This window comes from Ambystoma mexicanum, chromosome 11 (assembly GCF_040938575.1).
Source record: "Ambystoma mexicanum isolate Mex_15411 chromosome 11, UKY_AmexF1_1, whole genome shotgun sequence".
Classification (NCBI taxonomy): Eukaryota; Metazoa; Chordata; class Amphibia; order Caudata; family Ambystomatidae; genus Ambystoma; species Ambystoma mexicanum.
In genome coordinates this window covers 783,823,082-783,850,030 of record NC_090934.1, presented here as the reverse complement: position 1 = coordinate 783,850,030, position 26,949 = coordinate 783,823,082, and positions in this window count along the sequence as shown.

The window sequence follows — 26,949 nt, the reverse complement described above, 5'->3', positions numbered from 1 at the left end:
CTCCCATCTGATGGGGTTCACCACTTACTACGCACCTCTCCCCCTGTAATGCGGGTGTGCCCACACTCGCGTCCACTACCGATTGGGTGGTATGCTTTAAATTCTAATAATATGTCGGCCGATTGTCCTCCTTTCTTGAGGATACGAGGATACGTCCTAGACACCATTAAAAATCTAGGCATACAACCACTATGCAACACGTTCTTGCATGTTTATACACACTTCCTAGAGACCATCGAGTCCTCTTGGTGCCGAGCCTCCAGCACGAGCTCACCCTTCCCACGCACAATCCAAACCCCCAAATAAACAGGGTGCTATTTAAGGGAATAGTCACTGCAGTGTACTTAAGTGCAAGTTTTAAATTCTTCCTACACTTTTATTTTAAAACGAAACCATTCCTGAGACGTTTCTTTTTAAAATAAAAGTATAGGAACAGTAAAACTTTTTTTCAAAAAGTAGAGGAGCACCGCTCCCAACCGCTCCCGCCCACTTCGACTTCTGATAATATGGCTTGGAAAACACAGTAGAGTGAGGATGTAAGTATTTTCAATGTACACAGCGTATTCATACACTGAGCATAGTAGGATTTGCAAAGAACAAACACAGTGCAGCCTTTAAAATCACGAAGAGTAATGTTAATTGTACAATTTTCTTTACCTTCCTCCCACGTAATTATTCAACACCCCGCCCCCCCAGCTCCCAAACACCTGTTACTGTGTTCACCTTCTCCAGACTTCCTTAGAAGGCTGTAAGAAGAAATTGGAGCAGGATAAGAGGGGAGATTTTCAGGGGCTCAATGATGAGTGAGTCACTAATATAACCCTTAACACAGGCAGCTGCAGTCTGACAAGCATCGAACAAATGGGGGCCCATGGGAAAACTGGCTCTCCTATTGGAGATTCATTGATGCGAGACAGTCTCTCTAAAAGACGGGCCCTTCATCCACAATCAGGTATACCCCAAGGAGAGTGCGGCCTCGCAGCAGCAAGGGGCTGATCCACTCGGCAGAACTGCACAGGACCGTCCATCCACCTCGGACACTGCAATGCAAATGGGTGCAACGCTCTCCTTTTTGTCAGGCTTAAAATGTCAGCTACGAACGGGGTTGTGGCGCTGCCCGATGACGGGCTTACGCGGCGGCGTGACGTGTCACGCCGCCGCAGAGTGTATAAATAAAGGGGGCGTTCCCGGCCGCGCCAGAGCGACCGGGAAGCCCGAACAGGAAGGACTGGTCCCCGTGTGAGTCCTTTATGTGGAGGGGCTTACGGGATCGCGTGGGGGCTCCGACCCGCCCCCAACAGTGGCGACGAGTGGTGAGGGAGACCCAGGCCCGGCGGTGAAATCCTTTGGATAAATTTTTTTCAAACGAAGCGGAACAAAGCTTCATCTCGCTTCATGCCGGGTCGCGGGACGCACACGCGGCCAGCGGCCATTTTGTCTGGTAGGCCGTGAAACTTCACGAGGCTCCGGTTTGGAGCGTGAAGGCAACACGGGCCTAATTTTTGGAAACATTGATAGCAGGAAGTCTACCCTGCACGCCCATGCCTGTTTTGTGCTTTTTAACCCAGTTTTGGGACTCCTACGTCGTGTGAAAGCCCGGAGAAGGACTGCCATGACAGGGCCTGTCTAGGCCAATCCATCGCCTCAGCTCAGTTTTTGGAACTCCCAGGTCCATTTGGACTACGGCAAGGTGGATCCACAGTGTTCTCTTTGTCCCCTTCATCATCAGAGTGCTGTGGCTTCTTCTTTGTCTCCTTCATCATCAAGTTTGGCTGCTCTGGGTGTCTTATTCTGTTGTGCCCCCATTGGTGCCCTGTCCGGAAGCCTCCCCCTGTTTTGAACTGTTCGTGTGTCCGGAAAGGAAGGGGTGAGTGGCACTAGGATGGTCGGACTTTGAGTCGCGGCCCTCAGGACAGTAGGTGGGGGTGCCTGTGCGCTCAAGCCCATGGGTGACTGTGAGGATTCAGACGGTGGTGTTGCAGCTGCGTCACTCCCCCGCGATCGTGGCCAGGCAGCGGCTCAACAACAGGCGGTCCTACCTCCGGTGATTCAAGCCCCTGCAGGACCGCTACCTGGACAACCAGGACTTCCCATCATGGCTCAAGCACGAGCGCCCGCGGCCCATGCCGCCTTGCAGCCCATCCCGGAGATCGATGCATCGGGCCCACCCTCGAGCATGGGGCCCCGATGGAGAAGATGGGTGAGTCGCCTTGACATGTATTTCAGGGCTGCTCAGGTGACGGATGACGACAGCAGAATTGCCACCATGCTGTACTCGGCAGGGCCGGCAGTCCAGGAGATATTTGAATCGCTTACACCTATTAATAACTCTTATGATGCGGCCAAGGCGGCACTCCTTGCACATTTCCTTCCCCTAGCAAATGTGGATTATGAGAGATTCGTCATGCTCTCGGCTAAGCAGAAGGAAGAGGAGACACTGGACACTTTTTATGGTCGCCTACGCTGCCTCTCCCTCGGATGTGCATGGGGGGATGCAGACGACATGATACGCACGATGCTGATCCAGGCATGCTCCTCGGGCAAGCTCAGGAGGCAAGTCCTGAGAGAGCCGGGCATCACGCTGCCCCACATACTGGAGCTGGGCAGGTGCCACGAGGTAGCAGAAGCCCGAGCCAACAAGATGGAAGCAGGGTCTCGGTCGGTGAGGTCGGAGGAGGTGTGTGTCGTGTGGCGAGGTGGCCGAGGAGTGAGACGCCCGGGTGGAGGACCCCGAGACAGGGCAGGAAGAGCAGGGGAGTCGTGCCAGAAGTGCGGGTACGACCTCCCTCACATGGCAGAATGCCCGGCGGTTGGAAAAACCTGTGGGAGGTGTGGACTGGCCGATCACTTCTCGAGAGTATGTCGGGCAGCCATGCCGGTGATGGTGCCGAGAAGTCAGGCACGGACGTGGACTCCGCGCCAGAGCCAACAGCCCAGTGTAGCCCAGGTAGAACAGGGTGAAGTCGAATCCCATGCTGAAGGAGCCGAAGAGGAAGATGAGGAGAATATCTTTTTCGTCTCCAGCGTGGGAATACTCAAAGGAAAAAGCAGGAGACAGCCGAGATGTGTGGTGGAGATCAACCACTCCCCAGTCCCAGTGCTCGTTGACACAGGCGCCTCAGTCAATGTGATGGCCAGAGGGCATTATGACTCTCTCAAACCCCTCCCAGGTCTGGTCACACCGAAGGCCCGCATATTTGCTTTTGGGGGTCAGGAACTGATGCCTCTAGACGGTGCCTTCGTGGCAGATGTGGAGCATGATGGCGCACAAATCAAGGCTTGATTCTATGTGACCCCGGTGAGCAGCAATACCTTGCTCAGCTGTGCAGCTGCGGAGGCCTTGGGTATCGTCAGCTTTGCATACTCCGTCCACCTGGAGGACATTAATGATCTCCTTGACAAATATGCTGCACTCTTCAGTGGGATCGGAAAGATGACTGGGGAACCAGTTCGACTTCACATCGATGAGTCGGTGCAGCCCATCGCATTGAAACACCGCCGAGTACCATTCCATCTAAGGGAGCTGGTCGATAAGGAACTGGACAACCTGGCGAGCCTGGATATCATCGAGAAGGTTGAAGGCCCAACCCCCTGGGTGTCTCCGATCGTGGTGGCCAGAAAGCCCAAGCAACCCGACTCGGTACGCATCTGCGTGGACATGAGGCTCCCCAACAAGGCGATCAAAAGGGAGCGACATCTTACACTTACGATCGATGATATCATTGCTGATGTTCAAGGGGCTCGAGTTTTCTCGAAACTGGACCTCCGAGCCGGGTATCACCAGGTCGTCCTTCATCCAGAGTCCCGGTACATAACAACGTTCACCACCCATCGGGGACTGTATCGATACAAGCGGTTGAGCTTTGGAGTATCGTCTGCCGCTGAAGTGTTCCAAAATATCATCAGGGGCTCCCTAGCAGATCTGGAGGGCGTCCTTAACATTAGCGATGATATTTTGGTATTCGCCAAAACTGAAGTGGATCACATGAAGAGGCTCGATAAGACTCTGCAACGACTTCAATCGTTGGGCCTCACCCTTCACAGGGAAAAGTGTGAATTCATGCGCTCCTCCATTGAATTCTTCGGCTTCATATTCAAGGAAGGGGGGGTGTCGCCAGACCCGAAAAAGGTCCAGGACATCAAAGCGGCGAAAGCCCCCGAGTCTGTGACGGACGTGAGGAGCTTCCTGGGGATGGTAACCTACTGTGGGCGGTTCATCCCGAACTTAGCCTCGAGATCTGAACCACTCCGGGCGCTGACCAAGAAAGAGTCACCATGGCATTGGGGCCCTCTCGAACAGGCCGCCTTTGAGGACATTAAGGGTGCCCTCACAACGGGGGACACCATGGCGTTTTTCGACCCCGCATTGGAATCAGAGATCGTGGTCGATGCAAGTCCTTTCGGGTTGGGAGCAGTGCTGACTCAAGTGGACCGCAACGGGATTGTTCGACCTGTGGCATATGCTAGCAAAGCGCTCACCGAAACGGAACAGAGGTACTCCCAGATCGAGCGGGAGGCCTTGGCGGTGCTGTGGGGCTGCAGGCATTTCCGGCTCTATGTTTTGGGACGTCCGGTTATGGTGGTAACTGACCACAAACCACTGCTTCCAATACTGGTGGGCTCCTCTTCAAAACCACCGGCTAGAATCGAGAGGTGGATGCTCGCCCTCCTGGAGTATTCCGTCACACTGGTGTATAGGCAAGGGGCCGACAATGACGCAGACTACCTCTCTCGTCATCCGGGAGTGGGTGGGGGAGAGGGATATGACACCTGCGGAGAAGAAGCGGACAGTCTTGTACGAATGGTGGTGGAGGCGGCAACACCAAATGCGATGTCCCGAGAGGAGTTGGAGGCTGCGGCGGCTGAGGACGAGTGTTTTCGAATCTTGAAGGACTCGATGCGTAATGGGTCTTGGAAGTCCATCCTCGGAGCTGTGTCCGGGCGCACGCAAGAAGCCAAAACAGTACTGGAGCAGTTGTGGAAGGTGAAGGAGGAGTTGTCGTTCTCGGTCTCAGGGCTGCTACTCCGGGGTGACCGGATTGTTGTTCCACAGTCAAAGGTGAGCGATGTGATCAGTCTCGCCCACCATGGACATCAGGGCGCCGCCAAGACCAAGGCGCGGCTCCGTTCGAAAGTCTGGTTTCCGGAGTTGGAGAAAAGGGTGGACGACTTTGTGGCGGCATGCGTATGGTGTCAGGTGGCCTCTCCTCTGCAACGAGAGCCTGCCATTGAGGCAATGCCCCGAGGCACGAGGCCATGGGAGATCGTCCACGCCGACTTTGGCTCAACATCAGTGGGCACCCACTTCCTGGTAATAGTTGATGAACACTCGAGATACCCGGAGGTCGAGTTCGTTGAATCTGTGGCCTTTGAGCATGTGGTGGTGGCGATGGAGAAAATATTTGCGGCCCATGGTTTTCCCCACACTCTATGCTCTGACAAAGAATCGCCCTTCCAAAGTGAGCAGTTCTCCGAGTTGATGGAGAGCTGCGGAATACGACACAGGAAGATATCCCCACTGTGGCCCCGAGCGAACGGGGATGCTGAGAGACTAATGCGGACTCTGAACAAAACCTTCCGAATTGCTCAGGGGCAGGGTCAATCATTACAACGCGCCCTCTATCAGTTTCTGCGGGTGTACCGCACCACCCCACATGCCGCCACGGGAGTGGCTCCGGCAGAAGTGTTATTCAAGAGGTGCCCCCGGGGGCTGTTGCCGGAAGTTGGGGAGAAAGAACCTGGGGTCATCGACAGTCAGCGGGTGGAGGCTGAAAGGCGAGTCCGAACTGAACAAGAAAACCTGCGCAGGGGTCTACGACCTCAAAGACTTGAACCGGGAGATGAGGTCCTCATCCGCAACCGACACCCCCACGGGAAGCTCTCACTCCCCTATGAACCGGAGCCATTGGATGTAGTGGCAGTGAAAGGGTCCATGGTGACGGCCTCGGATGGACGATCTGCTGTCACCCGAAATGTGAGTTTCTTCAAGAAGCTGGGTGATCCACGAACTGAAACCCCACCCGAACCTGATCCACCAGACATGCCTGCTGGCGGAGGCCTCTGTGACGAGGTACCCGAATCCCCAGTCCGGGGAGAAGCGGCGGAAGGACATCACGTGCCGGAGGTAGGCAGGAGGTACCCCCAGAGGGCTGGGCGAGGGAAACCTGCCTACCTCAGCGAATATGTTGTGGGACACTTGGTTAGTGAACTGGGGTGAGAGGATCTGGGTGGATGACATTAAAGGGGTTTTTGGGTGTGCAGTAGTGTTTATGATAGATGTGTGGTTTTCTGGTTAATAAAGTTAATGTTAATCTGTTTTGTTGTTCCTCCCGGAAAAGGAGGAGTGTGGCGTTGCCCGATGACGGGCTTACGCGGCGGCGTGACGTGTCACGCTGCCGCAGAGTGTATAAATAAAGGGGGCGTTCCCGGCCGCGCCAGAGCGACCGGGAAGCCCGAACAGGAAGGACTGGTGCCCCTGTGAGTCCTTTATGTGGAGGGGCTTACGGGATCGCGTGGGGGCTCCGACCCGCCCCCAACAGGGGTCTAAAATCCCATCCCCTGTAAGCAGTGGAGCGTTGAGCCAGAAAAGGGGAGAAGGTGAGAGGACACCCATTAATCTCAAACCGTGGTTCCTCTCTGGGTATCAAGCACCTGTGTAACATGAAGCACTGCAGCACCTTTGAGGTTCAGAGACAATGACCCCGCAAATCCTCAGTGACTGGGCCTGTGGTGGGAGAAGTAAACGCATGTGAAGAGCGGGTTACGCAGTAAAGGTGAGACTGTTGACAAACAGGAATGTGTCCACAATTACAGTTCGTTGCTGAAGGGCCTGTGCAGATGAGGGGAAGGCTCTCACAGGACTAGAGCTACTTAACTCACATTCCCCTGCCTCCGACTCAACCATTGTTCGCTCCTTTTTCCTGCTCAAAACCATAAAGTGTTTCCCCTGTGCCAATGCCCAGCATCATGCTGGCAAAAGGTGGCAAAGAAGCCATGCGATGAGGATCAGGAACAAACCATGGAGTACTCAATTCATGGAAATTATGCAATCCTAAATCCAATACATTCAAAGTACCTGCTTTACAGGGCACACTTAATACTAGCTGCCCTCCCATTCCATCATTACTTGCCAGGGTTTTATCGGTGGTAGGTCTGGTTTTAATGCTTTTGTGTGTATATTTTAACAGTGGTACCTCTCAAGCATTACAATTCCCCAGCTTTTGGCTGGCGGACCACTAATCGGATCAGGATGGCTTCACATTAGTGCATGGCCAGATCTCTCCAGTACTTGCAAATCCTACCGTAGTGGAAAAATAAGGACCACTGACGACGCTGGTGGGTCGATGACCATTTTATTAGTTAAAGCAGTTCGGCAGACAAACATCCAAAGTCAAAGGTGGACTGTGGCACCACCCCCAGTCCCCTCTTTCCTGATCTCTAATGCCTGTGAGAATCCATGGGCTTCAATAGAAAGGGGGTGGTCTCCGTTTGGCAAGGTTACACCTTGCAATTTATTGCTGATGAGAGACGAGCCCTATTTGTTCAGTGTTTTGATGCTAGCTGCATTTGGCTGTGCTTGTTAGGGTTATCTACAAAAGGCAGCACAGGAGAGAGCAAGTCTTCTAGGTGACGGTACTCCCTAAAACATCTTTCTCTCGCCTCGCCTCGAGGCAGGCCAAAGACCTTGGGGGTAATTCATGGAATTAATGTGCGCCGAAAACAGGCGCGCAAGCGTGAAAATCGCAGCGCACGCGTGCAAAAGCCATGCAAGCGCCCGTTTGGCGATTCATGGAAGGTGCTGCACGTGGCTTACTTGTGACCTGCGCGAATCCGCGTGTGGCGCACATGTCATTGCAACATCCCGAAGGCTGTGCGTGAGACGTCCAGTGAAGGCACACACCGGCCAGCGCACACACCTAAAAAGGAGGCGGATCACGAGGAATGGGGACCAACACGTGAAAATGTGGGCGTTACGGGGGAAGTACCACAGCAAAATCCTCGCAACTCCCACACGCACGCTAACAACACGTATTCATGGAATCGAACAAGGGAAAACCACGCGACACAAAAGACGTGCTAAACTGGAATCATTTATGCTAGCCGAAAGCAGGCATAAGCGTCCCCGCGCAGAATAAAAGTGCACGCATACAACAAACAAGCTCATACCGCTACGATGAATGTACTGTTCCTCGCAGCAGTGGTCGTGGGACACCGCAGGGGGAGGAGGATAGCCAGGCCCCGCATTTTTTTACCCAGGACCAGCCCTTTTGGGATGCCTGATGACCAGGTCTATGGAAGGTACAGGTTTCCACCCCATTTCATCCTAGACCTGGCCACTGAGTGGGAGGATGACCTCACATCACCCACCCTGTGCTCCCAAGCACTTAGCCCCTTGGAAAAGGTGCTGAATGTATTGCATTTCTTGGCCACTAGGACATTTCAGCTGACAACTGCCATAGTTGGGGGCGTCTCACAGCCCACGCAGTCACGCTGCCTACACCAGGTGTTGGCAATCATGACTGCACGCCCCTCAGTCCGCAGGCACAGATACATGCCCAGAACACCCGCAGAAAGGCAGGCCGTGGTCCAGGACTTTTACGGGGTGGCACACTTCCCCAAAGTGCTTGGTGCCATTGATTGCACCCATGTGGCTCTACGTCCACCTAGGGCCACTGAGCACATCTATCGCAACCGCAAGCCCTGCCATTCCATCAATGTGCAGGTGGTATGCGATGCCAAGGGAATAATCACCTCTGTCTACGCAAACTATCCAGGGTCCACCCATGATAGTTTCATATTCAGAATGTCACCCTTAAACCGGGACCTGGAAGCTGGGAGGCATGGCGACACATGGCTCATTGGTGAGTACAAATGCCTGTGCACATGCATGCATGTCACACACACAGAAATGGAGAAACCCAACTAATCACAACCATTATGACCACCCCAGGGGACAGTGCCTACCCTCTGAGCACCAACTTGATGACGCCAATACGGAACCCCACCACACCACCCGAGGTATGATACAACGCAGCCCATATTGCAACCCGGGGCATAGTGGAGCGCACATTCAGAGTGCTGAAGTCACGTTTCCGCTCCCTTGACCGCTCTGGTGGGCAGCTACTATATGCACCCCCAGTAGTGTGCAGGACATTGTGGCAGCATGTTTCCTGCACAACGTTGCAACCCGGCGGGGTGTACCGGCGGACATGGTGGTGCCCCCACATCCCCAACCACACGCATGGCCCCTGCACCTGGGAGGGGAAAGGGCATGTGGCAAGGCAACCCATACCCAGATTGTGACTACATTTACTACCTAAAATCCCATCCCTGCGGAGTGCACACAGGCCTGGCACATACCAGGTGACAATCGATGATGAAAAAGGGACAGTGAACTGTCACAACCTTACCAACCTGATAATGTGTCCCTGGAAGTGATACAATGTGTGCATCCCTAGCTACTTAAAGAAACCCAATGCTGTGTGACCAAAAGGAACACATTCATGTTGCAGAATCCATTACCCCTTGCAAATCAGCCTAGCCAAATACTGAGTGTCACCTAACCCCTCCCAAAGCCCATGTCACCCGCCCAACACACCATGCCATGGCTGCAATGTGGAACCAACCAAATAAATGCAGAACACATGACACAACTGTCACAAAGTGCACCGTCAGAAATGGAAACAGGCCACAGAAAATTACCTCTCGCATATCAAAATGAAACTGTACACATGAACATAGATTAACCTGCATTACAAATCATGAATACAGGACCCAACAGTGGCAACGTCAGACAGTGACTAATCACAATAGCCCAAGTGTCACAATCTGAGAAAGCCACCACATGGACCCCTTCCATCTTCAGTCTGTTGCTGGTAGGTAAATGTGGTAGGGTACTGCATAGAGCATGAACTGCATGTGCAATGGAGAGAGGCAAGGTAACACATGAACAAGCAACATGCAAATATGCACAATGAGCAATATTAAAAGCAATATAAGTATCAACCATGCAGTGGAGAAACCAACATGAATCCGCACTAGGGGTGTATATACAGTTTGGACTACAGACTGGCCATACAACTGATTGAAGACCAACGCCTCTGTGTAAGTTACTGTCAAACAGTGCCATCCTTGCAAGCCCATGGAAAGGGGAAGCAGGAGTGACATATGTGTCTGGACTCCAAGCCTCAAACACAAACACAAGACAAGCCTGTAGGGGCTCAGCTGGAACACACAGTGGATGCCTTTGAATGCCACACAAAGCAACACAATGTCACATAAATGCACAATAGACAGGAAAAGTGAAAAAAGAAAGCTAAACATAAAAATAAAAAATCTAAAATTGGCCCTGGTTGACCAGGGGAACTGGGGGGGACCACCCAGGAGGGAGGAGGTACAGGGTGCACCTCAACACCCACATGCGTGGATGTTGAGAAAAAAAACCTCCATGGGCTCATGGCCTGCACGGCCAGCCGATCGTGGGAGAACTGCCGTCGCCACCCTCTGGTAGAATATGAGATGGTGTGCGTGGTACGGGAGGCAGACCACGCAAAGCCCTGGCATGCTCCTCCATAGCAGCAAACATGTGGGTATGAAAGGTTTGGTTCTGCAGGATGATGGTCCGGAGGTCCCCATGCAGCACCTCACGTGTAGCACGGAGTTCTGCCTGCAAGGCCTCATGTGATGCACGGACCTCCTCACGGGTTGCATGGAGCTCAGCTGAGATGTTGTGTTTTAGCTGCTCCAGCTGCTGTTCTGACCGTCTACTCTGGGCCATCTCAAGTGCACCCAAAGTAGCTCTGAGGGAGGTGTTATCTTCCCTCAGGGTATCCCTGTGGGCCTGTGCCTCTGCAGATATGGCTGTGCGCAGAGTCCCCAGTTCAGCCTGTCAGTCCCTGTTGGTGGCCAACATGTCCTGCCTGTGTGAGCGGCATGAGGACCTCGTTGCCTGCTGTTGGAGTTCCACCTACCTTTCGGGGGGGAGAATGGAAGTGGCCACCCTTTCCACAGCCTGAGCCATCATCTCACAAGATGCCCCCTGTTGTTGTGCAATTGCATAAATGGAGTTCTCCCACACAGTATTGCCCGGAGGCGCACGGCCAACACGTTGCCGGACATGACACCTGTGGTGCTCAAGGAGACGTGCACCTTGCTGTGCTGGTGCTGCCTGTGGCTGCATGACTGCATTCCTCCTTTGATCTGCTGCCCCAGGAACAGGAGCAAATAGTGTGAAGTGTGACCCTGCATCCGTAACCACCACAGGCAGACATTCCAACACTGAATGGGCCATTGAGGGGTCTACCCACAGTGCAGGTGCGTTGGACAGAACAGCATCCCTGCCAGAAACACTCACCTGCGACAGGACATTTGTGCAATGTCTGATTCAGCACCTGAGCCATAGAGATCCTCAGAGGTGTACCCAGAGGCACCCGTGGACAGGATGGTCTGTAGGAGCAATGGATTCTCATGCGGCACCACGCCACGTCGTCCACTGGTGCCTGGTTGGGGCTCTGAGTACTCCTCCCCATGCACCATATCCTCCACAGCTTCTAGTGCCTTATCACCTGCACAAAATGAAGAAGTCATGAACACATACATGAACAGCATAGGCCATACACATAGGCATCACAATGTTGACATCCAATACATTAAACAGACATGTGACACATGACACAAACTCAGCCATGCATGCAGTGGCAATGAAGTGGAAGGGGACCCTGAAAGCAGACAATGATTAGTCCAAAATGGAAAAGCAACACATGTACTGTATAGTTAATGGCACCTGCATCACACATAAGTGGCATGGACCATTCACAAACATGATAGGTGCCAGCACACAGATGGCACGTAGCATAGCCATGGCAGAACTGACAATGACACCCAGATGGGAATATATCACTACTGTCCCCCATCCATGTAAAATGCATCTCATCAAACAGAACATGCAAAAGAGTGTTGGAAAACACACATGTGACACATGCTGCAACAACACCAGTGTGTTCAAATACAGTGATGGGAGCCACATGGATAAATCAATGGTAGGTAACTTTGACATGACACAAGTCAATTGTCATGTTGAAGGTTAAAGGTTAAAACAGGGCTCAGAACTGAGCGGGTGCAGTACATGTGTAGTTGCTCAGCAGTCAATAAAGAGAAGAAAACGTAATAATGTTTTAGCATGTTGGCAGTTTAAGGGCAAGTGCAGTCATCATATGCAAAGTGTTTGCAGTGGTTAGTAGGGATACAGTGAACCCCAAATCCAAGGGCGGGGGATGGCTTGGAGGCAGTACATGGGTCACATATGGCATTTATGACTACACAGCCTGGCACTCGATCACAACACATCACCCAAGCAACATACACATGGTCTGGACACACACGCATGGACACTCACTGGACATTGTCTCAAAATCTGGGAGGTCTCCCATGCCTTGGATCTGATCCTCTGCGATGAACCCTCCAGCGATTGCCTCATGTTCTGTGAGTTCATCCTCCTCTGGTGGTGACCCACTGCCAGTCATCCGAGTAGAGGCGTAATTAGAAGCCAGCTTGTTTTTAGCTCGTTGTTTGAGGTCATTCCAACACTTCGAGCAATCATCAGCTGTGCGCTTCACAAATCCCAAGGAACTAACGTGGTCTGCGATGCACTGCCATTGGGCCCTACGCTGAGCAGGCATAGTCTTGCACCCTGCCGTCACCAGCATGTTGCGCCCATGTTCCGACACATAGCCCACAAGTGCGTCCAGTGCCACATCATTGAAAGTCTGCTTCCTTGATGTGCCGGATGGGCCGAGCCATGTCTGGGGTCCCAGCCTGTTCAGCAAGAGCACGCTTCTTCCTCTTAAGGGGTGGTGCGGACCCTGAGTGGCTTACGCCGCTCTGGTCTGTAGGGGCTGAAGTGCAGGTGGACTGGCCACTGGAAGCAGGCAATGACCAAAGGTCTCACTGCAGGCATTGGCTGCTGGGTGCTGTTGCCAGGACCAAGCGCCACAACTGGCTCGGCGTGAGGGGCCGGGACCAGCACTGTCCCGGCTGGGTGACTCACAGCGGGGTGGTGTCAGCTGCAGCTGCCCCTGCAGTCTCCACAACCTGGCTGCTCGGGGCAGCAGATGACATTACTGGCCCAAATCCATGTGGCCTGGTGACAGTGGGCCTCATTCCGGGTTTGGAGCTAACCATGGAGTAATTAGCTCCATGGTTGCCTCCGAAACCGCCCCAAATCCGGCATGGTGAATGGAGTAATTACCGGTCCATTCCAGGGTTGGAGGGACCGGTAATTCCCCATTCACCTTTTGCCCTTCCCCATTCCCATTTCTTCACCATAGGGCTCAATGGGAATGGGGAAGGAGGTAATTACGGCACCGTAAATTATGGTACCGTAATTACCTCCAAAGTACCTTTGCGGGTCCGTACTTAACTCCTGCTAAAAGCAGGAGGTAAGGAAGGACCCGCAAAGGGACCTCAGAATACAGAGGTAAGGGATTACCGGCATCGGCACCCTTACCGGTGCCGGTAATCCCTTACATCCAACCTCGTAATGACCCCCAGTATCTTTCACTGCGACAAGTGGCTTGGACTTCATGACACAGAAGTCAGCCTATGAGTCATCCCATGCCTGTTCCATGATCAATCCGGGCCGGGCTTGCAGGGCCTGACCTGGGATGATGTCCCTGACCCACTGGGGGGGGGGGCATAGGTGTCCCTGAATGGTCCTGGACACACTGCCCTGTTGTGCCACCCTGCCCATGTCCACCACTGCTGCCACATTGGCCACCCTGGTCATCCTGCCCACATCCCCTACCGCGGACACCTCTTGGAGGTCGCCCAGCTTTGCCTCCCTTACCACTTGGTCGCCTCCCAACCATGGCACTGATGGACTTGTCCGATTGGGAGGTGCAGAATACAATTGTCCTGGGCAATTGGGGTGAACAGGGCAGGGTACTAGATGGAATAGGTACCTCTGTGCTCCTGCAAGGCTGTCTGTGACCCCTCGGGAAAAATGACGGGTCATGCAATGTTCAGGCACCCCAAAAACAAAAACAACGCGACCCCTCGGTAGCCCACATGCGTGGAATTAAGGTCCCCCGAAACACAAAAAATGCATACGTGTGAAACACGCAGGCTACTATGACTTCGTGAAGGGGTACGCGACACACGCAGGCAACCACAGTGAGAATAATACGTGCGTGACTCACCGTCAGCCTGGAAAAAGTAAGAAAAAACACGCGCGTGTGCGCGTTGGCAACTCCCCTGCCAAAACAAGAAGTAAGCTCTGCCGCAGTAAACAAGTACGCACTGCAACCGTTGTGAAGTAATCGAGTGTGAACCCACAAAAAGTAGAAGAATCTCACGCTCGCTCTCCACAATAAGCACATGCAGCAAAATGGCATGCTACGCGGACCTTTAACCCGTGCGGCAAGCAACTCCTATGAGCATCAAGTCACTTACGCGCTAAGGGCCTTTCCTTGAATTACACGCTCACGTGCTGTTTTTTCATGTGCAAACTCAATCTGCATCAAGCTGGGCACGCGACAACACACGGAAGACCACGCTCCTGCCCAGAAGGCCATATACCTGCCCCCCAGAGCCCTGGGGAGCCTCCTATGAGCCATCTGCTGCTGCCTGCCTGCCTGCTGCCAACGTGCCCTGCCATTTGGTGCCTGCACATAAGCCATCACCAGGGGTCCAGTTGCTTTGACCACCCCTGCTGGAACAGAAGACTCCCGACTGGTGTTCCATCACTCCACAGCCCAGCCCTAGGACCCAGTTGTCCACCCACACCTGACTTGGGGGTTGCCATGTCCGACACAACACCATCTGGCATCAGTGGAAACCCCCGGCAGAGAGGCAGAGGGCTGCCAGCTTCAGTGCAAATGAAGTTGGCATCCTGGTGGATGAAGTCCTGGGGCATTATGATGCCCTCTTCACACCATCGCATGCCGACAAGGAATGACGGAAGAGGATCTGGGAGGACATCGTGGGTGCCATCAACGTGGAAGGGGTGGCACCCCGCGAATTCAAACACGTCCTCAAGCGATGGGAAGACTTCAAGTCCAGGACCCTCAGGAAGGCCCAGCCGGGGCCAGCTTACCATCCAGCAGATGAGGGTCCTGGAGCCATTCGCCCAGTGCTTCATCACCAGGTCCACGAGATGCAGACTCGTCCGAAGTCACGCGGTTAGTGCCCATGCATTCTCGTACAACACAGTGCATGTTGCAGTGTGGGAGGAGTTTGCAACTTGGCTGTATGTGTGTCAAAGGCCATGTATGGATGTGTGTGTGCAGGGACATGATGGTGCTGCATGTGAGTCCAGTCAGTCATGTTCCACATGGATGGTATATGTGTTGCAATGCATAATGCGCAGCAGCATGTGAGAATGCACACATGTTTGCACGCCTGTGTCTGTACTTGGCCATGTTTTGAGTGTGAGACATGGATGCTGCTGTCACCGTCATGGCCATGCATGGTGTACATGTGCGTGTGTCTGAGTAGTGTGTGTGTAACTGGGAAATGCCATGGATGCATGACACATGTCCATGACGATGTGTAAATTCACTGATGCAGCCTAGTTCTCCATGAATCCACTGTGTCGGGAGGTAGACATGGCCAGATGCATGACTGTCCGATGGTGTGTGTGCATGTGATCAGCATGTCCCATGATGCATGTGAGGTTCAGCCCCCATCGGATGTCCCAGCGGTGCCTTAGGCATGGATGCAAATGACTGTTGCATGTGCCATGCCTGTTTCTGCATGTGTGTTGCTTGCACTGACCCATGTGCTGTGGAGGGTGATGATGGAAGTGACGTTTGACAGTGCCACTCATGTGCAATTGCTTTGCGTCTAGGAGACTATTGTTCAGTACCCTGATGCTTGTGTTCAATCTCTCCCTGTCTACAGCAGCGACTGAGGACTGAGGAAGAGGGTGGAGATGGCGCTGTGGAGCAGAGCGGCGGGGATGCCTCCACCAGGCGGGGACGCATGGCCCAGTCACCCTCCCAGGGCATGTCATCTTCCGGGAGTGAGGGGACTGGTGCCGCGTCCAAGGCCGGGCCTGCCGAGGGGAAGCCCAAGAGGCAGAGGTTGGAAGTGGGCTCCTTGGCAGCGGTAGTGGGAGGTGAGCCCACAGAGGGGCTGTCCACAGTGGAACCCGGTGCAGAGGCATCCAGGTTGGTGGTGGGTGAGGAGGAGGAGGAGGAAGACGCTTCAAAGACCCACACATGGGGCCTAGTGGGGGTGGTTCCACTGGTGCAAGTGGTGCAGTCCAGGGGCAGGGGCAGGAGGCAGCACAGGTCGCCGCAGAGGGGCCTGTGCATGTTCCTGTCCCTGATACTGAGTCTGCATCACCATGGCTGGCGAGAGCGGGGTACGCGTATTCCAAGGGGTGTGCGAGGAATGCGTACCCCACTCGTGCCATCCAAATCGCATGTAAAAATTCTCGCGCACCCCTCGGAATACGCGTACCCCGCTCACGCCAGCCACATCGCGTTTAACAAAACCTCGTGCACCCCTCGGAATACGGGTACCCGTATTCTGAGGGGTGCGCAAGGAGTTATGCACGCGATGTGGCTGGCGTGAGCAGGGTACACAAGCGTTTTTAGTGTGATTTCATTGTTGGGGGCCTGCATGCTGGTCCACTGGCCTTTGCACCATATTGTGGATTTGTGCGGCTGTTTTTGGCGCAAGGGGCGGTGTTAGGGGCATAACTGGCACTGATGGATGGTCGCTGCGCCACGGCTGGATATGGATGGGGAAATCCATGAATATGCAGTGCACGGAAATGGGATTTAGCGCACGCCGCTGGTGCACGCTCCCTCTCTGCGCCAGTCGCGTGCACTACTTCTGCACTGGATTCTATGAATTACCCCGCTTGTGTGTGAGGACATGCGCTGGCCATCGCCGCTTTGAACAGAAAGGTGAAAGGGAGAAACACGCCAAAATGGATATGCGTCAGTAGTATTAATGGGTGGAAAGCGAGCATTCTTTAATACTGTGCGGGGCGCTTCTTTGAAAGTGACATGCACAGTTTTTGAACCATAATATAACATGGTGGGTGCAAGCTGACTACATGGTTATACAAGATGGAGGATTGGAGGGGTACGCCTTACGTTTATACTGTATTTAAGTTTCTCTCTCCGCACAACCGTTCTCTACTGCTTTACATATACATTCATGAAAAAAATGAGAAAGAATAATATTAATTTTACACAGAAATATGTGCCTCCTTCTAGTTGTGTTTGCAATTGTATCTGCTTTGAGAATAAATCCTTAAGCGCAGCAGTCACTGTGACAGTTGTGGATCTGAATACTTGCCTATCAATGCTGGCACAAACTGGTAGGTGTGCCACAACAATATAGAGGAGGTGGCAGTTACTAGTAATCATTATTGCAACGATTCTCATGCTCCTCGTCCCAGTCCACACACACCTCCCTCCCTCCCTCCAGCACTGGTGGGGCTCTAAATAGCTCTTTAAGTAAGTTCACAGCACGGCCCGATGGCTTTCTGGGAAAGTCGGGAAGTGCTTCCGGGTGATGAAGATTCATGGATTTTGTGAAAGGGGCTTTGAACCGCATATCTCCTGAGTGGGGCTCAAATTGCTAGAACATCGATCCCCTCTCTAAAGGGCCCCATGCAGAAAGATCAGGACCTCTACCAACGAACAGGCAATTCAAAGCTCCTGCAACCAACTTTCTTTTATATAAGAGTACTGCTGTGTCACTCGTCTTGCTCTGTACTTCTGAAGCACCTTGAAGCTGCTTCTCAGAGAATTTTACCGTAGTACGAAAACTTTAACAACTAAAAAATACGTATGGAGTTGTATGGCCTGTTTGGAGTGTATTTGGTACACACGATGTGCTCTTACCATAGAAAACAAGAAATGTGTACTCTGTGGGGGGTGAGATTACACCCTGAAAGTCATGAAGCAAACGGCCATCTTGTACAACGCCTCGAGTGTCTGTTTAGGCCGCAGAGAAGCTTTACTGGGTGCACAATTTGTTGGCATGCAGATATCTTGCTATTGGTTAGTAATAAGCGATATAGATACAGGTTGGTACTGGCTATGGAGTTACTCAGAACAATATTGGGTCTGTCAGAATATAGCTACAATAAAGATATAGCCCACTCCTTCCCACTTATTCACCCATCAATGTCATTACAAAAACGTAAAACAGTGAGGAGAGTCACGCGACAGTAATAGCTGTGACAGATGATGAAACGAAGAGCCATTCCCCTGCTCCTGGCATGGGGCACCGGTGACGCAGGTCGCGATACGTCGGGTGGCAAAGAGGGGCTCCGCGGAGGTTAGGGAGTTGAGTTTGGTTGTGGAGGTGTGAGGCCCGCGAGGAGCACTCTTTGGTCAATGCCTGGCATGACCATGGGTTTTGCCCAGCGGGAATGCCAGAGGATCCAAAGCCCAGCTTGTAGAGCGGGGCTCAAGAGGAGTTCCAGGGGGGAGAGCCTTCCTTTCCAGGTGTGGAGGCAAGAGACTAACTGGCATCCCCTGAAGGAAATCCTAACTGAATGAGGTGACACCCACCCCCACAAGAGAGGATACTATTCTTCGTCCAATGTTAGCTGTGAGGTTTAGTAGCAAATGAACACTTTTCTTTTGCGAATACGGCACCTAGGATCAGAGATTTGCGTTAAAATAATTATTGAGACATTAAAATACATTACGCTTGTATTTTACGTTTCACATTTAAATACGAATATTAATGGAAGTTTTCAAAATAATGATCCATTTTCTTTCATATGTAAGGACAGACTTCAGAGAAAGTCCTGCTTCGACTTACGTCACAGCTTCATTTCTCACACTGCTTTTGCCACCTGCTTCTCTTCTGCCACCCATTTGTTTATTGGAAACCTTTGCCTTCTCCAAGATTGAGAATATGGATTAACACAACAATGAGACAACACTGCACAGGATCAGTTATCAGGCAGTGATGTGTCTTACATGTGCACTGTCATTGCTGCTCTAGGAGAGTCAGGAGACACATCTTCAGACTCTGTTGGTGATGCGAAAGTTACACTCACTACTCCTGAATCATCGCATGCGCTCCTAGGAAGTTGGCGTTCCCGCAGTGTGTGGAACTACTATAAAGTGGATGCATGAGCACCGAGGGAGCTTGTGTTCCTGCAGTGTGCGGAACTACCATAAAGTGTATGCTTGTATCAGCACCTAGGGAGCTGGCGTTTCCGCAGTGTGCAGAGCTACTAAAAAGTGGACGCATGCATGAGAACCTAGGGAGCTGGCGTTTCAGCAGTGTGCGGAACTACTATAAAGTGGATGCATGAGCACCTAGGGAGCTGGCGTTTCAGCAGTGTGCGGAACTACTATAAAGTGGATGCATGAGCACCTAGGGAGCTGGCATTTCAGCAGTGTGTGGAACTACTATAAAGTGGATGCATGAGCACCTACGGAGCTGGCTTTTCAGCGGTGTGTGTGTGAAACTACTATAAAGTGGATGCATGCATGAGCACCTAGGGAGCTGGCATTTCAGCAGTGTGTGGAACTACTATAAAGTGGACGCATGCATAAGCACCAAGGGAGCTGGGGTTTCAGCAGTGTGTGGAAATACTATAAAGTGGATGCATGAGCACCAAGGGAGCTGGCGTTTCAGCAGTGTGTGTGAAACTACTATACAGTGGATGCATGAGAACCTGGGGAACTAGTGTTTGCAGAACTACCATAAAGTGGATGCATAAGCACCAAGGGCAGTGTGCAGAACTACTATAAAGTGGACCCATGAGCACCTAGGAAGCTGGTATTCTTGCAGTGTGCACAACTAGTATAAAGTGGATGGATGAGCACCTAGGGAACTGGCATTCAGCTGTGTGCAGAACTACCATAAAGTGAATGCATAAGCACCAAGGACAGTGTGTAGAACTATTATAAAGTAGACGCGTGAGCACATAGGAAGCTGGTATTCTCGCGGTGTGCAGAACTCGTATAAAGTGGATGCATGAGCACCTAGGGAGCTGGCGTTTCAGCAGTGTCGGAAACTGCTATAAAGTGGATGCATAAGAACTTAGGAAGCTTGTGTTCCTGCAGTGTGCAGAACTATCATAAAGTGTATGCTTGTATCAGCAACTAGGGAGCTGGCGTTTCCGCAGTGTGTGGAGCTACTATAAAGTGGACGCATGCATGAGCACCTAGGGAGCTGGAGTTTCAGCAGTGTGTGGAACTACTATAAAGTGGATGCATGAGTACCTAGGGAGCTGGCATTTCAGCAGTGTGTGGAACTACTATAAAGTGGATGCATGAGCACCTAGGGAGCTGGCGTTTCAAGAGTGCGGAAGTACTATAAAGTAGATGCATGAGTACCTAGGCAGCTGGCGTTTCAGCGGTGTGTGTGTGAAACTACCATAAAGTGGATGCATGCATGAGCACCTAGGGAGCTGGCGTTTCAGCAGTGTGTGGAACTACTATAAAGTGGATGCATGAGTACCTAGGGAGCTGGCATTTCAGCAGTGTGTGGAACTACTATAAAGTGGATGCATGAGCACCTAGGGAGCTGGCGTTTCAAGAGTGCGGAAGTACTATAAAGTAGATGCATGAGTACCTAGGCAGCTGGCGTTTCAGCGGTGTGTGTGTGAAACTACCATAAAGTGGATGCATGCATGAGCACCTAGGGAGCTGGCGTTTCAGCAGTGTGTGGAACTACTATAAAGTGGACGCATGCATGAGCACCAAGGGAGCTGGAGTTTCAGCAGTGTGTGGAACTACTATAAAGTGGATGCATGAGCACCAAGGGAGCTGGCGTTTCAGCAGTGTGTGTGAAACTACTATACAGTGGATGCATGAGCACCTGGGGAACTAGCGTTCTTGCTGTTTGCAGAACTACCATAAAGTGGATGCATAAGCACCAAGGGCAGTGTGCAGAACTACTATAAAGTGGACCCATGAGCACCTAGGAAGCTGGTATTCTTGCGGTGTGCACAACTAGTATAAAGTGGATGGATGAGCACCTAGGGAACTGGCATTCGGCTGTGTGCAGAACTACCATAAAGTGAATGCATAAGCACCAAGGGCAGTGTGTACAACTATTATAAAGTAGACGCGTGAGCACATAGGAAGCTGGTATTCTCGCGGTGTGCAGAACTAGTATAAAGTGGATGCATGAGCACCTAGGGAGCTGGCGTTTCAGCAGTGTCGGAAACTGCTATAAAGTGGATGCATAAGCACCTAGGAAGCTGGCATTCCCTCAGTATGCAGAACTACTATAAAGTGGATGCATAAGCACCTAGGGAACTGGCGTTCCTGCAGTGTGCAGAACTAGTATAAAGTGTAGTGGAGTAACTTTGCTGAAAATGTTGGGGGGGAAATGACAACTGAAGGAGAGGGGCGGGGTGAAGGGAGGACAGATGGTAGCTCAGAGGGATTGTTTCGGCCAAATTGTTCAAAACAATTTGGCCGAATGGTAGATTTGACCAAATTCGGTCACCACCATTAGTTTGAAGCTGAAGATGCAGAACATGAAGAGCAATGGTTGCAGGGGTGGCCCCCTCAGCCCATGTTCCGTATTTTTGGCTTCGGCAGTTGCGGGGGTGGCCCCCGCTTCCTCAGCATTGTGGTGGCAGGGGACCCAACAAAAAAAAAAGAAGAAAAGGGACGCTGTAGCATCAGATCTGACCCAGGTTAAAGAGATGGATCTGACGCTGCAGATTACAGGAGAGGCAGCGGATGGAGAAAAGGTAGGTGGGGGGTTATGGGTGTACTTGCAGTTTGAGGAGACATGGGTTTGGTTTTTTGTACCGAGGTAAAAACGTATTTGCAGCAACAATGACTACAGTTCATTCCACCATGATTTTGTACGTTGGTCAAACAACCTAAATCCCTGAGGGATAACATTAAACTACTACACCACAAGAGTACATTGCTGACGCTCTGTTATAACTTTCATAAGACTTGTGGCGTATCTTTAAAATTCAATTGGGCCTCCACACATCTTCAGCCGGCCTGCCATGCACCCAGTGACACAACATAGCATTCACAAATTGAATTCCACTAGAACATACAACCAATGCATTATTTATCATTCATTCAGACACAAAAGTCAACACACATATGCTTGCACACACTCACTCACGCACAAATGCACCCAGCACCTCCACTGTCATAAACTGTGTGCAATACAGAGAGAGAACTGAAAGCTAGAGCGAGCACCGCTGATTCTTTTGTTTTGATGAATTTATCAGTAGATAGTACTACTTTTGGGGAGCAGCCAACTAAATCGTGCTACCGTGTGTCAGCACGAAGAAAATAGACTGTGTAAGAAAAGACCTAGGCAATCTTGCCTGCGGTGTAGGCCGCACACCCTTATGTCCCGTTGGGACTTCGTAATTGTTTTGATGTCTCAATGATCCAATTCGGCAAATGTTAGATTCTTAAATTCTGTCATTTATTCTAAAGGTTCAAAAGTACAATATGTGGTTGCCTTTTTTGGTTGAGCAAACATCCTAAAATGGCCAATGCATTTCGGACTTATCAGTCCTTCATCAGGGCCTTGTCTAATCAAAATAATAGCCAAATTGCAAGCATTAGTATTCATTAATCCAACAATACAAAAGATAACCACATAATCAGATTAAAACGTGACCAGTTAGAAAGCATAAAATGAAATTGCATCAAAATAACAGGGTACCCATGCACATAAAAACATATATTACAAAAAAGGGAGAGAGAAAATAGATATACATAAACGTTCCGCATTGTAAATACCATCCACCAACATTTTCTTTTGTGGGTTCCCATTAAGTCCTTCAACATTGTGTATATTTGCCTATATGTGGATACACCACGTGTAATGGCATATATCATGTCAAAATAATAATCACCAGTGCTCTAAACGTGTTTTCGTTGTGCCTAATGGTAAGTACTATGTTGGTAAATGCAGGAAGATATTGTTATTGTTATCCTGCCGGATTGTACTAAACATGACTGAAGAATCTGACCTTTCAAAAAAATACCGTCCACAAACACATTTGTTTGTGCTTCTATACTCAGTGTGACCGCTCGTGATTAAGTACACACGAAAACCTGTTTCGATACAATAGCATCTTTTATATATGCCGCGCGGCCACTTGAGTAGCAAATATAAACGTGTACGAGTACCATAGCTTTTTAAGAACGTTAGTTACTTGGGTCTGAACGGACTTAACTTCACGTTATTCACATACGTTCCGGATTGTAAATACCATCCACCAACCTTTTCTTTTGTGAGCTCCCATTAAGTCCCTCAACATTGTCTATATTTGCTTATATGTGAATACAACTCATGTAATGGCGTATATCATGTCAGATTAATCACCAGTGCTCTAAACGTGTTACTGTTGTGCCTAATGGTGAGTTCTATGCTGGCGCATGCAGGAAGATATTGTTTTTTTTTAAAAAAGATTTTATTTTGAAAACAAATAAACAATATAAACCAAACTTGCAGCATTATTTACAACAGACTCGTGAACATCAATTAACGCTCATTACTGCTCCCCAAATCCCCCCCCATCAAGAGCTTATTTGTGTTTCTCGTTCTGTATCCGCTGCGTGTGGCTGGGTATCGCTTCCTTCCGAAGCTGCAGAATCCACTACTGTGCCAAACAGTCCTGTTATTAACATTCTCCAATCCATCAGGTTACCCACTTCTTCTTCCCTGCACTTGCTACATGCCTCCTGCCACACCACCGTTTCAGCCTCCGCCCATTTTTGCAAGTCCCGCGACCATACCTCTACCCGTGGCTTGTGGCATTGCTTCCAGCCCATGACAATCCTTCTTTTAGCAAGCACATATGCCAGGTCCCTCAGTTTCCCAAGGAGTTTAGTATTCCGTGGTCTGGGAAACCCTCCCAACAGGCAGGCCCAGGCCGTATCTATGTTGAACGTGACTCCTTTATCCGCTAGTTTCCGTGCCACTTCCCCCCAAAAAGCTTCAATCACTGGGCAAGACCAGAACATGTGTGTCATATCAGCATCTTCTTCATCGCATTTTGGGCATGCTTGTCTTCCTGCGTTTGCAAACTTAGATATTCTCTTCGGGGTCATATAGGCTCTATGCGTTATGTATAACTGTATCTGCTGCAATCTAGCATTTCTGGACACCTTCTTGTGGTATCCTATAGCACGTTCCCACATTCCATCGGTCATCTGTGCCCCCACCTCCGCTTCCCAGTCCAGCCTCAAATGAGTCAAATCCTTCCCCACCCGGGTCATCACCATCTCATACAGTCTAGAGATCTCGTGCCCTCCTTCTGATATGTCATATATTGTTCCCATTAGGACGTCTGGCTCTTCCGCCAGTACAGTCTCTGGCCAGGTTTTGCGAATAGTCTGCACTAGCCTAAGATACGTGACATATTGGCCTCCATGCAAACCTGTCTCTTCTCCCAGTTCTTCGAAATCTTTAATAATCCCTTCTTGCCATATGTCTCCCAATGTGACCAGCCCAACCGATTCCCAATAGGTCCTGATTATCATCCTGAGTTGGTTGTCTCCCCCAGCTAAGGCGACTAGTGGCACCTGTGGGGAACACGGGCACGGGTTCTCCATCAGTTGGCATACTCTGTGCCACATCTTCCACCCAAGCAACAGCATACCCGGGCGTTCTTTCATTTCGAGTCTAGGCACCCAGATAATCTCCTTTAGGTAAAACGGGGTGCAGTCCTGCCCAAACAGCCTAGATTCAGGAGTTTCTTCATCAGAGAGCCATTTGGTTACATATTGCAACTGACCAGCTACATAATAGGCCTCAAAATTCGGCAGCTTAATGCCCCCTCTATCATGGAAGTTCTGTAGCTTCCATAGCGCCACTCTATTGCGAGTGCCGTGCCATAGAAAGTCCCTGCACATGCTGTTCAGTTTGACAAAAAACGTTTTGGGTATCAAGTATGGTATATTACTGAAGAAATGTACCAGCCTGGGCAGGACCACCATTTTGAGCATCGCCCCCGTCCCATCATCGCCAGCGGCAGCTTCTCCCAGAACTTCATATTTGTTCGGATTTTTTTCACAGCCACCTTGGTATTATGCAAGTGTTCCCCCTCCACCGTATGATACACATCTATTCCGAGGTAGCGGAAGGAATCAGCCGCCCAAGGTACGAACAACACTGGCAACCGTTCCAGAGGGGCTCTTATGTAGCTCCCCAATGGGAATGTGCTCGATTTTTGGGGGTTTACCTCTATGCCGGACAGTTCTGCATACTTTTCCGTGACCTCTAGAATATACTGAAGATTTTCTTCCGGATATTTCAAATACAGTAGTAAATCGTCAGCATACAAGGATAATAGGTGTTTCTCTCCCCCTGCCTCAATACCGACCATGTCATATTGTTGTCTGAGGTACACTGCCAGGGGCTCTAGGGCTAGAATGTATAACATCGGGGACCAGGGGCACCCTTGTCTGGTGCCTCTACTGAGTTGCCACCTCTCAGATATCACCGATCCTGTGCGTACTCTGGCCAGTGGTTCACTGTATAATAATTTTGCCCACCTAACATAACCCGGCCCCATCCCGTATTCTTCCAGGGCCACCAGCAACCATGGCCACCTCACTGAATCAAAAGCTTTGACTGCATCTAGGGACACCACCGCCATTTCCCCATCGCTCCTGTTTCCCTCTTCAATCACCCGGTGGAGTCGCCTGTGGTTGTGGGTTATATTTCTGTTGGGGACATAACCTGTCTGATCCAGGTGTATCAGTTTGCTAATAACCCTTCGCAGCCTATTGGCCAGGACTGCCGTCAAGATCTTGCTATCCTGGTTCAACATTGACAACGGCCTATAGGAGCCGCAGCTATGCCCTGGCTTGTTGGGCTTAGGGAGCGGAACAATTAGTGCTTCTCTGAGCGATTCCGGTAGCCAACCCTTCTCAAAAGGCTCATTGAGCATCTCTAGCATAGGGGGGAGTACTTCCACTTTATATATTTTGTAAAACTCACCAGGGAATCTGTCCGCGCCCGGGGTCTTGCAGGTGGGCAGCTGCTTCACCACCTCCTCTAATTCCTCTAAGGTAATCGGTGCGTCCAGCTCCTCCCTTTCTTCATCACTAATCTTAGGTAATTCCATGTCTTTTAATGTTTCTCTAATCTCCTCCCAATTGTCCCCTCCTCTGTCCTCATATAATGTTCTATAATAGTCCAAGAATGCCTCGTTGACTCCTTCCTGGGTGTCAACCACCTCCCCGTCTTCTCTAGTTATTGTCCTAATCGGGGGGCTGGGGGTTTCGCTCTTATATAACCACGCCAACAAGCAGCCAGTTTTATCCCCACCTGCATGTTGCCTCTCGACATACTTCTTGTAGTTAAGGTTGCAGAGCCTTTCCCAAAGCTCTGCGCACCTTTGCTGCAACTCGAGTACAAGTTCCGCGTCCCCTCCCGCCCTGTTGCTTTCGCGCTCCAGTTTCTCTTCCGCTTCCTCTAGTTCCGTTAGGACCCCACCCTGTAGGCCTTTTGACTTAGCAATAGCAGCACCCCGCAATACCACCTTAAAGGCTTCCCAGAGTATGCACGCTGAATCTACGCTGCCTGTGTTTACCTCAAAGTACTGTGAGATCGCATCCCTGATATCTTCCCTGAAGACTGGGTCTCGGAGCGCCTCCGCCCGGAGGCGCCATGTCGGTATCCACGCCCTGGGGCGGCAGTGCTGCCAGGTCAGCACCAGAGGCGAGTGGTCCGACAGGACCCTCGCTCTATATTCTATTTGGGTGGTCTCTATCATCACATCTGGCGTGGCAAAAAAGTAATCCAGCCTCGTGTGCAGGTGCTGCGGAGCTGAGTAGTGCGAGTACTGTGTTTCATTAGGGTGTTTCAGTCTCCAAACATCCGCCAGCCCAAAGTCATCTAGTAATGTCTGCAATACCCTGGCCGCTGGGGTGGGCCTATCAATCTTCCCATCAGATCTGTCTGCCTTTGGGTTGAGCACGCAGTTGAAATCCCCTCCCCAGATAACCGCTCCTC